The following is a 12,928-nucleotide window of genomic DNA, read 5'->3' on the forward strand; positions in this document are numbered from 1 at the left end:
AACTTATTTTAATAATGACCTTTAACGTAATCGAACTGGACGACGACAATTGTCACATAAAAGAACTGTTATAATGTCAACACATATCCGATCCCTGTTACAATACATTCTCAAGACACATAACACGAGTAATCATGATGCCAACGTTGGCTACTTCAGCGTCAACATTGTCACCAATATCACGATAGAGATGTTGCATGACACGAAGATACCTGAATAATCGGATGAACAAGCAGGATACCGAACCAAAGAGACATACAAGACTACCATACTCTCGCAAGAATACATTTGGAAACAGACTGACAGGCGATGTGTCCCACGTACCAAACAGACGATTGCACGTGTTTAATCAGACAGACATGATAGCACATGGTCCATCATACGAGGGCACATGGCATTCATGCAGACACGAGGGCACATGGCATTCATGCAGACACGAGGGCACATGGCATTCATGCAGACACGAGTTCACATGGCATTCATGCAAACACGAGGGCACATGGCATTCATGCAGACACGAGGGCACATGGTCCGTCCTCAGACACGAGAGCACATGGCATTCATGCAGAGTGAGTGAGTGAGTTTAGTTTTACGCCGCACTCAGCAATATTACAGCTATATGGCGGTGGTCTGTAAATAATCGAGTCTGGACCAGACAATCCAGTGATCAACAACATGAGCATCGATCAGCGCAATTGGGAACCGATGACATGTGTCAACCAAGTCAGCGAGCCTGACCACCCGATCCCGTTAGTCGCATTCATGCAGACACGAGGGCACATGGTCCGTCCTCAGACACGAGAGCACATGGCAGTCAAAGACACGAGCGCTTGTGGCAGTTATACGGCCACAAGGTCATGTCATATACATGTTTGAAACAAAAGAAGCAGATGATCTCTCACGTAAATAACCAAAGGCCAAGACACACAAACCCACAAAGAATAATGTCAAACTTTTGTCTTAGTGGGCCCATTCACCAACATAACGGGAAAGGGGAAAAAATTAAATACCATCAGCTTAACGGCGAGTTCACTCTGACCGTGGATATATCAATGTATTCTTCAGACAAAAAACATAGCCAATAAAAATCATCATACATAAAAGGTAGTTAATTCTTACGGCCTTGAACATGTCACGAAGTAGCACCTCTAGCACAAGGATGAAAATGCCAGAGGTTGTCACATTTCCTTATTCCACGTGCTTGTCAGGTGAGACTTGGGTCAGTGGACATAGCTGAGATAGCTGAGAGAGAGCAGTAACATATAGCCACAGTATTGCCATCAGGTAACACGGGGCCGTATGTCAGGGAGCAACGTCGAGCGGAGAATCAAAGACATACCTTCAGTATAGACCAACATTTCCCAAGCTGTTGTAAACTCAAAGAGGAAGCAAACAATGGCTTAAGGGCTTAGTTTAAAGGTCAATGTAGCGTCTTTTACACTTAATTAACACCTGTTGGAATTTCCAGGTGCAGAAAGTACTAAACGTCCAGACGAGTGCATAAGAACGTCAAGGTGAACGGTAACCTTGACGTCGAGGGTGACATTACCTGTGTTACGGATGTGATTTTACCAGTTACCTCCGCTCATTGCAAAAACTTCAGTTTGCAAGACAATTCGGCATGTATGCATGGCAGTGAGTGAGTTAAGTTTTACCTCAGCAATATTCCATGTAAACGGCGGTGGTCTGTACATAATTGAGTCTGGACCAGACAATTCAGCGATCAACAGTGTGAGCATCGAGTATGTTTGTCAAATATTACAAATGACACCAGGACACAAATAACTAGTAAGCCATTCCAATTTTCAGGACACATTACGATGTACTTCAGTCAGTGATATCTAAATGAAACACTATCGAGTGAGTTAAGATCAAAGATAAACGTTGGCAGGTCTCGAACGTACAGGTCTGAAAGTGTCAGCAAAAAGGTATTGACTTACAAACTTGCAAGAAATCACACAACTGTGAAAAGGAAACTTGTTGCGTCGCGGACACCTAACTGGTTTCCAGGCTCGCCCTAACGTTCCGACACAGTCTACAACATGCGAAAAGCCTGTTTGGATACAACATGCGTCTCCTGTAATGGTGCATGCGATAAGTTTCTCAGACAACGAGATGTCTAAGCCATGACGAATCTCACAGCGAACAAAACGATCTTTTACTTTCGCGTGATAGCCTGTACGTAAAACCATCTTTTACGGTGGAGGATTGTACCGGCAGGATCAACGGACTGGGACGCTATCAGTGTCAAGTGACATCAACTGACAAGGAAGTAAATACCTGGCTTCATCGCGTCATTGTGCACGGGTTGTAAATCTGTAAATTCTGGTAGACAGCCTATGTACTCAATTTAGATACGGAAATAAGTGTAAACAGCTTTATTTGTTAAGTGCGTTTCATTGCGTGTTGTCACACGCGATCTTCTAGTAGTTGTCTTCCGACACTGTTCGTCAAGGTCAACGGTTCAATGTTAATGGTACACTCCATGCAAGTATACTATGAAGTTGTAGGACTCTGCACATGTGACAATACAGTAGCATCTGAAATAACAGTTTGTAAATGGACAATAAGATCATTTTGTTTTCAGAAAAATACTCAGAAGTAAAATATCGTTTTAATTACTGTTTACAGCAATCACTTGTTCGAACTTGTGAATGGTGTTTGTCTAATATCTTGACGAGAGAAAGTCTCCAACAGATCACATGGCTCAAATCTCCTCTGATGGGTATGGTAACACTATTGTTAATTTTACCCCCAGTATTAGAGCAAGATTGTAGTTCTACGTCTTAGACAAGGACAAACTAGGTGTATATCTGGGTGTGTACACACGAGGCGACTTGTATTGTCCAGACTGACCATACAAACAACGGAGCTGCTACGCGGACAATGAGTCCTGACTAGGTCCCTTTGCTCCAGCGGTTGTGGACAATGCAGGAGTTGAGGTGGACAGGGTGCCCTGCAGACTGACCTCACCCACCCTGCTGTGTACACACCCCCTACATACCAGGCCACAACCAGCCGTGGCTCCCCGTCACCCGCTACAATAGTGTTTAATAGATGTCATGCGGTGTAGGAGCCTCAACGGCAGAGCATGAATAGGTGGTGAGATCACCAACATATGGAATCAAGACTTGTACAAGGGTGTATTAACTGCGCATTCTCGAAAGCAAAATTTCATGAACTGAAACACCTTCCTTGCCACACTTTCTCAACAATTATGAAATGAGAACCCTGCTGTGCCGATGATCCCTAACCTCAAAACGTAAACAAAGTGTGAATCACGACTTACTCCAATCTTGAAACAAATGATCACGAAAAAGATTCGACGTGATACAAAGCCTCACACCTTCCTTGCCACACAAGGAAATATAAAGCCAATACACGATGACAAAATGATAATGTCAATATGCTTATTATTCATCACAGTATATAAAATCACATGGTTCAAAGCAAATATGCATTCTAAATGTCTGAAAGTGCTCGGTGAAGCATAGCCGTCACACCAGATTCTCTCAAAGACCTAAAGCCCATCAAGTCTATTGGACGTGAAGTTGCTACCTACAGTGAATACATATTTTCAATGAACACCAGCGGGCTCTCTACGGCAGACTGTATTAAATCCATAAATGTGACTCTTGTATAATTGTATTACCTGATATGTATATCTTATCTCGTTGGGCTTCCGAGGACCGGCGTTACATAAAATACAAACGATAAAAGTAAAATAATTCTATGTATTAACGAGACCGACATGAATTATAATTATTGTTATCAAATAGATGGTATCAGTCAAGAGCACTTAGCCATCAATAAGAATACCACTTATAGATGTGAGCATGGATTGCAATGACGCAAGTCTAGATATTTACGGCTCATGTGAAACAAACGACCACGACATAGTGCTAAGTGAACAGGAATCATAATCACAATCATAATCAAGGTTGTGAAAGCTAAGGGACACAATCCTCGCTGACTTGTGTCTCCAGACTGTTGAACCCCTGACGGTCCTGGTTAGAATGAACCTGCAGCATCGCAAGAGGTGTCTAAAGGGTCCCAGCGGTCCGTGAGTGAGTTGGGTTTTACGCCGATTTTATCAATATTCCATCAAAATGACACCAGAAATGGGCTTAACACATAGTACCCATGCATGAAGTCGAAGCCGGGAATTCGGCGTGACGAACGAACACTTTAACCAATGCGCTACCCCAGCGGCCAGATCGGATGGTCAGACTCGCTGACTTGGACTTGGTTCACGCAAGTCATCATATCTCAGTACTCATGACGTCAGTCACTGGAATGTCAGCCCCAGACTCGATCACATACAAGGGTGCAGTAATATCGGTGGAATTACTGTCGACCACATTAAACGCAGTGATATATCTTGAGCTTATTCAAATCTGCGCTACACAAAACCCACTCACTCACTCTCCGTAACTGTCAAACAAGCGTTTTCATTGTTACATCCACGGATGTTACGAGTGTTATTCTGAAAGACAAGAGTTTAATCCATGTTACCAACCATGATGTAAATAAACCTGATGCCATTGTTTGAACCAACTCATAATTTGACGTATTATCGCTGTTACTGATCCGATGACACGTGTTCACTTGTATACACCCTGATTGATGAGGGTTGGAGAACACAAGTGTCCAGATGTGATGGACAGGTAAGTAGCATGGAACAAGAATGATGGCCGTACGCACACATGTCAGTTATACTCAGTATTGCCAGCCCCACTCATTGCAAGGCCATCTGTTACTGGACTTAGGACATGCACTCTTATTAGGTAACATACATGGGTGCCTGTTGTCATCCTTGTACGGACAATGTTTAGGTCTAATTGCCATATGACGCGATTGTACATAACAATACAACTAACAGTATTCATTTGCCTACGTCACAGAAGATCGGAGAGGACCTCATGGCAAGTAAATTGTAAAGGGATGAAGTGATGACGTGATAATTTATGTTACTGATATCTAATGCATATTCAATTAACATTCAGGTACATGTGCTCTTTGAACAATCGATGTCAAAGTGTATCATCTTTTCAATGTGTCAGATTCATGTCAGAGGCAAGCCCCGAGTGTTACGTAATTGAGCAACTCGCGAAGATGTTGCCGACACAATTGGAAGCACAATCAACCTCTGGACTTCAACCTATACGTTGCGGTTCTGACATAGGCAAGGAGCGCTACGCTACAATGTTGCCTCACACAGTTGAGCCACCTAAAGATTCAACAGTACATTCTCGGGTAAACTAACAACTTGTCTCTGAAAATATTTTACTAGAAAAAAAAGTTTTTAAAAAAAACGTGAAACATAATGAAAAAGAGACTTTCTTCATCATATAAGCTGTGGAAATCTAGACTGGCCAGATTTTCTAGACTTGCGTAGACTTGGATATATTTGCCTCAGGGTCTGTATGACAGACTAATTCTCGGGTTATGTCATTTATGACCTAACTGCACATTAGTTGATGCAAATCTTTTAGCAGAAAAAAACCCATGAAGAACGCTGTGTAACTGTGTGTGAAGCGACCCCTTTCGAGGTGACGACTGGTCAAACAATTGTATTATTTTAAGTAAGCGAGACCTAACTCAGTTGTGACTGGTGGGTCGAGGCCCTGTTTACCTGCTGTGGCCGTGTTGATTCGCCAGCTTAACCCCGCATACGGCATGGCTCTAGCGTTTATCTACAAATTGACACAGGCCTGTTGTCCCTTAATTCTTAACGGCTTCATTTCGTGGATGTCCTCCATAACACAACGTTAGCCTGGTACCCATAGGATAAAGAGACGAGCGCGAATGACGGCTGCTGTGTACTAGGACGATGGCGTGATATATCAGGCCGTCGTTAAGTACAGACATCACCACCGCAACACAACCAAATAATTATACTATTGTACAGCAGTCAGGAAAAACGTCTCCCCATACTGTGAAAATATACTTTAATGAAAGCGTAATTTTGATGTCAATGTTAAACTGTTAACGCATTCCCATTGAATATATCTGGCTTTCTGATTTAAGCTAGGTTCGAAACATCTACTAATTTTAATCCGCAGAGGAGTGGTTCTACGCCGCTTTTTAACAACATTCCTGTAACATGGCAGTGGATGACAAGAAATGGCTTCATACACTGTACCCATGTGGGAAATCGAACCCGGGTCTCCGGCGCTTGAACCACTAGGTACCCACTTTCACCGACTTCGCTACAAACTGACCTTGCCTTGCCTTCCACGCCACTAGCTGCAGGCTATGTCCAGGTAGTCACCCACAGATCACTATCCACTTATTAATCTGAAGCATCTCTGTAGTGACCAACATTTAGTGTCACGAATAAACGTAATACTGTATTTCCAAATATATACTGAACAGCAAAAGAAACGCAACTCTGGCTTTTCGTCAATTTTTTAAATTGAAGACAAACATGAACGCTTACGTTTATGAGATTTCATTTTGTCGAAACTTGCGTTTCTTTTGCTATCAGTATACATATAAATACACATAACAATTTTTATGGAATCCCAATGGATCCCGTCACAAAGTTTAAACGTTGACTTGCTACAACATTCTGTACTAGAGTTAGATTAAAATATGACTTATGGTCTATTGGATGTAAGACTGAATGCGTGTACAACAGTGTTGTGATCTACTTGGCACATCTCGTCCACGACGATCAGCTTGTTGTTCTCTAGCTTATACACCATGCATTTTAAGAAAGTATAAATAGAAGGATGCATATGTACGTGTAATACTTAAATCATATGATGCCTTGGATACCGTAAAACTACATTCAAGCGGCTGAAGCCATCCATTTTACTGCATTGTTTTAAAATCAGTCATCACATTAACGTAGATTACACGTCCATGACGAAAACTTGCATTACGGTGTTCACATACAGCTCGTCAGCGTTGGTATATCTCTGGAGAAGAAATACCCCACTCACTGATTTATGCCTATGCATGAGAGTACATTCGTGTAGACCTGAGAATACCCGCGTCAGTATATCAGGTACGGAGAATGTCTATTCGCGTGAATATACAAGCTGGGGTTCATGAATACATGGCCCAGTACACCAGCTGGGGAGAATGTCTACCAGTGACAGTGTACCACCTGGGGTGAATGTCTTCCCATGTCAGTACACCAGCTGGGGTGAATGTCTACCCGTGTCAGTACACCTGCCGTGGTAAATGTTTACCCTACTGAATATACCTGCTGAAGGAACTGTCTACCCGTCTACTCGTGTGAGTATACCAGCTGTGGTGAATGTCTATCGGTGTCAGTATACCTGAAGAATGTCTACACATGCAAATATACCACCTGGGGAGAACATCTACCCGTGCAAATATACCACCTGGGGAGAATGTCTACCTATGTGAGTACACCAGCTAGGGATAACATCTACCCATGTCAGTATACCATCGGGGGAGAATGTTTACCCATCCCAGTACACCAGCTTGGGTGAATGTCAGTGTTAACATACCAGCTGGGAAGAATGTTTACCCGTGTAAATATACCACCTGGGAACACTGTCTACCCGAGTAATTATATCAGCAGGGGACAATGTCTACCCCCTGTGAGTATTCCAGCCGGGGCGAATGTCTGTCAGTGTCTGTATGCCAGCACGGAGAATGTCCATCCGTGTGAGTATACCATTTGGGGTGAATGTCTACCCGTATGAGTATACAAGTAGTCACGTTTGTGAAGCCATCTGAGTACTCCGAATGGCATGTATATCTACTCATCTACTCATGAGTAATACGTTAGTCACATTTCCATATTTAATAAACCTATCACGATCGCACTATCACTTCATAATATGATAATAGAGATGAATTTCTTCATTTCATTATAGGTCTGAATACATCAGGCGCTTTTGTGCCTGGCCTCAAATCGTGGGTATGTTACCTACATTTTATTTCTGCATCGTCGACCACGGTCAGTGGAATGTTTTGATACTGAGACTATGGTGATGACGAGATGGTTATGTCGAGTTAACAACCGTCTTCATCAGATACCCGTGTACAAAAGAATTGTTTTGTTTAGTCGGGTGTTGAAACTATTCATGTAATGCGGCCGATGAAGATCTTCATTTGACTAAAAGCTATTACTCAAATATCTGCATGGTTTTCAACAGATGGCTTATGTGACTACATGTATGACACTACAGCCTAGCAGAAGGTTTTTCAGTTACTTATTATAATTACAATTGTTACATACACTTTAGAGCTGGAACGAAGAATGTTACAGAGAGTGCGCGGCTAAGTCACAGAATGTTACAAAGTATGAACAGCTGGAGCAAGGAATGTCAGACATTCTACAGCTGGAGCGAAGAATATTACACCGCATATGTGTACACGAGGAAAGTTAAAGTTTCAGCCGAAACGCAATACAGTATGGACATTGTATTGCTGAGGCGCAGAATCTTAGACACTGTACACTCGAGTGCAGAATGTTACAGATGCGGTATAGCCGAGGCGCAGAATCTTAGACACTGTACACTCGAGTGCAGAATGTTACAGATACGGTATAGCTGAGGCGCAGAATCTTAGACACTGTACACTCGAGTGCAGAATGTTACAGATACGGTATAGCTGAGGCGCAGAATCTTAGACACTGTACACTCGAGTGCAGAATGTTACAGATACGGTATAGCTGAGGCCCAGAATCTTAGACACTGTACACTCGAGTGCAGAATGTTACAGATACGGTATAGCTGAGGCCCAGAATCTTAGACACTGTACACTCGAGTGCAGAATGTTACAGATACGGTATAGCTGAGGCGCAGAATCTTAGACACTGTACACTCGAGTGCAGAATGTTACAGATACGGTATAGCTGAGGCGCAGAATGTTATAGACGTTGTATAGCTGAAGCGAAGAATGTTACTGACATTGTATAGTTGAAGCGAAGAATGTTACTGACGTTGTATAGTTGAAGCGAAGAATGTTACTGACGTTGTATAGCTGAAGAGAAGAATTTTATAGACATTGTATAGTTGACGCAAAGAATATTACAGACATTGTATAGCTGAAGCAAAGAATGTTACAGACATTGTATAGCTGAAGCGAAGATGTTACAGATGCTGTATTTATGCAGCATAGAATGTTATAGACAATGTATAGTTGAAGCGAAGATGTTACAATGTGGCTGAGGCGAAGAATGTTACTGACATCGTATAGTTGAAACACAGAAAGTTACAGCCACTGTTGAGCTGAAGCGAAGAATGTTACAGAAACTGTATAGATGCAGCACAGAATGTTACAGACATTGTATAGCTGAGGCGAAGAATGTTACAGACATTGTATGGCTGAAGCGAAGATGTTACAGATACTGTTACAGATACTGTATTTATTTTGACGCAAAGAATATTACAGACATTGTATAGCTGAAGCGAAGAATGTTACAGACATTGTATAGCTGAAGCGAAGATGTTACAGATACTGTATTTATGCAGCATGGAATGTTATAGACAATGTATAGTTGAAGCGAAGATGTTACAATGTGGCTGAGGCGAAGAATGTTACTGACATCGTATAGCTGAAACACAGAAAGTTACAGCCACTGTTGAGCTGAAGCGACGAATGTTACAGAAACTGTATAGATGCAGCACAGAATGTTACAGACATTGTATAGCTGAGGCGAAGAATGTTACAGACATTGTATAGTTGAAGCGAAGACGTTACAATCTAGCTGAGGCGAAGAATGTTATTAACACTGTTTAAGCTGAGGCGCAGAATGTTACTGACATCGTGTAGCTGGAACGCAGAAGGTTACAGGCACTGTTGAGCTGAAGCGAGGAATGTTACAGAAACTATATAGATGTAGCACAGAATGTTACAGAAATTGTATAATTGAAGGGCAGGTTACAGACACTGTATATCTGTAGCGAAGAATGTTACAAACACTGTAAGCTGTACTGCAGGTCACAGACATTGTATAACTGAAGAGCAAAAGGTTGTATACATTGTATTGCTGAAGCAAGGAATGTTACAAACACTGTATAGGTGCAACACAAAATGTCACAGACCTTGTACAGCCGAAGTGAAGAATGTCACAGACACTGTACAGCTGAAGCGAAGAATGTTACAGACATTGCACAGTCGAAGCGAAGAATGTTACAGACATTGCACAGTCGAAGCGAAGAATGTTACAGACATTGTATGGCTGAAGCGAGGAATGTTTCAGATGCTTTACAGATGGAGCGGAGAATGATTGAAGCATTTCGGCTTGAGTTGTGAATGTTACACGCTGGAGTGGAGGTACATATAATGCTATTAAACTATGTATGACGGGATCTAAAAATAACACGTACGTTAAGGGTGAATGATTTCACAACAATCTCCGAAAATAATTCTGGAATGTACACGATAAGGGACTGATGGTTGCTAAATACATGTTTATCAGACATCATTTCCAGCAGTTTTATTACACCTCATATTTGCCTTGCCGTAGCACCTATGAACGAAAAACGCTATACCTGTATGTTTACAATTTGTAATGGGGCATTGCCTTGTCCCTAACCGAGTCACCTTGGACATGCAGGCATTTCCCTAACCTACGGGGAGGTTGACATTACTTCAGTTCTATAGTGATCATAAACGTGGTAAATATATGAATCGTGCATTACCAGATTCCATAATGTAAAAACGTAAGTCCAAAGATTACCAAGTCTTGACTATTCTCAGAAACAGATAATCATTCCATTTGATGAACCAAAATCTTAGATATCAGCTCAGGCCAAAAGTACGATTTTGGCATGTTCATCTTTAAGGACGAATACGAATGTTACATTGTGCTGTGTTCTCCACGATGCAAATATGGAAGTTTGTTTAGTACACGATGCTTTAGTAAACTTTGTGAGCCAACGCTTTACAAATACGTCACGCTGGATGGTCAGAGTATTCACTTACACAAGTCTTAAGTTTGGAGGGCAGAGCTAGATGAACAGAACAGCTACACGCAACGTGTACTGTTAGTTATGATCGGGGAACATGAAATCGATGGCTGTAAATTTACGAATAACTGCTATTGTTTTCAATGGTGTGATGTTATTATCTCGCAATGAATGGGAAGTCAGACGTTTTAGTTGTGTGCCTGGACCTCAAACAGGATTTTCTTTTGATAAACATGGCAAAGATTTGGAACGATAAAATCTAATTTGTCTCGTGATTAGTAATACTATTTTTGACGACGTTCACTTTGTCGCTTTATGTGACTCACACTGATCAGTATGAATCACTTAAAGCGACGAATGACAGGAATATACTCATGAAACGTTAACGAATAAGGGAACTCAATGAACGTATAAGTGTTCCCTTTATCCTTTCTTCACAAGGTATGTACTCCACTGTGGGTAAAATACTGGAAATAGGTAAGCCCTGGTGATCGACGTGGAACGCGTAAAGTGACACTGTGAAAGTCGTCAACAATAGTTTCACGAGACAAACTAGATGTTTTAGTTCCAAATCCTTGCCATGTTTATCAAATGAAAATCTCGTCTGCGATACAGAGGTCCAGGCACACAATTAAAACATCTGACTTTCCATTCATTGCGAGATAATAACATGACACAATAGCAGTTATTCGTGAATTCACGGCCATCGATTCCAAGTTCCCCGATCATAACTAACAGGACGCTAGATAAGCATTACATCAAACTGAATTCACTCACGTGTGTTGGTCTCCCTATGTAGCTGTGTACAATCCAGTGTCAGTAACTGCCAGGTGGATGTAGAAGAGGGCGATGTATAGTACCTGAAGTCCGCGTGTCTCCCGTATCCCCACTGGGCGACAGGCCCCACGACGCGATTCATATACAATACATAAGTATGGCAGATAAGCCCGCAAGCTCGCTAGCGTTGGACCAAGTGTCGGGACGTGATTTATGCGTCAAGTGGGGCACTGCCAGGCAGGGTCAGGGTCAAATAACACTGGAGGATGGATATAAAATAGAAGCTAGGATGCTACCACTACGGTCAGTGATACCTGGTGAGTGGACAGTACTCCGCAGCGACTGACCACAAGCGAAAGTGCCCTTAACTTCAAAGTGAGGTCTGTCTCACCGACAGGTAGACATCATGCGTAAGTGACCGCCTCTCAGCGGGATGTCCTATAACGCACGTTAAAGCCTTTCCCTGGGAACGGATGCGTTAAAGCCTAGATTCAACACAGACATAATTGTAAACACTTTCCACACTGGACAGTTTGTCTCAAGGAATCGAGGCGATCGTCGAAGTGAATTAATACCTATAAGTCAACGGAGCTTGATAGTTTAGAATTGTTGATACTGAACGCAGTAGAAAGCCTGCAGCACAACCCTTCATACAATATGGTCAGCCAAGCAGTGAAATCCGAGTTCACTTATAAGATCTGACTTCTCAAAATTCATTTCCAAGTACGTTCTGAGTGAGTGACTCGGTGGGATAATGAAGTCGCTTAGGCATTTCAATGAAGGGTAGATGATAATGTTAATTGTAGCATATGTAGTGGTATGAGCTGGGATTTCCTCGCATTCCTCCGCCGCAATTTCTAGGGCAAATTCTCCAGTGCGTATTGTAAACAAAAGGACGGGTCACGTGTTCAGCAAACCTGACATTTTATGCCTTAGAGACAAACTTCTTGTTGTCTCTTCTAATACTGAATGTGACTGAAATAGGTGAAGAAAACGGATCAATTTGTTATTTAAGAGTCATTTGAGGACCCGTGTTACATTTCAGTACGCACGTAGATTGTTATCATCTATTACATTTCGGGTAGGTATGGGGTACGACATAGAAGTCCGTGTTGTCCTGGAATGTATCGCACCCCATAGCGACAGCAGCTACTACAAGATTCAGTTTCAGGGAGGAAGTATTTGAATCACGCACTGATACTAGCTGAATGACAAATGTCGCTGATACAACTTAAGCAATCTGTTGCATT

At 42.1% G+C, this 12,928-nt stretch overlaps 1 protein-coding gene across 2 annotated transcripts in view; it reads right to left on the reverse strand.

The window, feature by feature from the left end:
- Positions 1–12,542, reverse strand: part of LOC137287121 (serine-rich adhesin for platelets-like) — a 32,221-nt gene extending 19,679 nt beyond the window's left edge. The window contains exon 1 of one of the 2 annotated variants that reach the window (XM_067819260.1): positions 11,679–12,542. The gene's annotated coding sequence lies outside the window, so the exon portion shown is untranslated. The remainder of the gene's footprint in view (positions 1–11,678) is intronic. The other variant, XM_067819258.1, reaches the window with a different exon arrangement.
- Positions 12,543–12,928: the final 386 nt, after the last annotated feature.

This window comes from Haliotis asinina, chromosome 6 (genome assembly GCF_037392515.1).
Source record: "Haliotis asinina isolate JCU_RB_2024 chromosome 6, JCU_Hal_asi_v2, whole genome shotgun sequence".
In the NCBI taxonomy this organism is placed as follows: Eukaryota; Metazoa; Mollusca; class Gastropoda; order Lepetellida; family Haliotidae; genus Haliotis; species Haliotis asinina.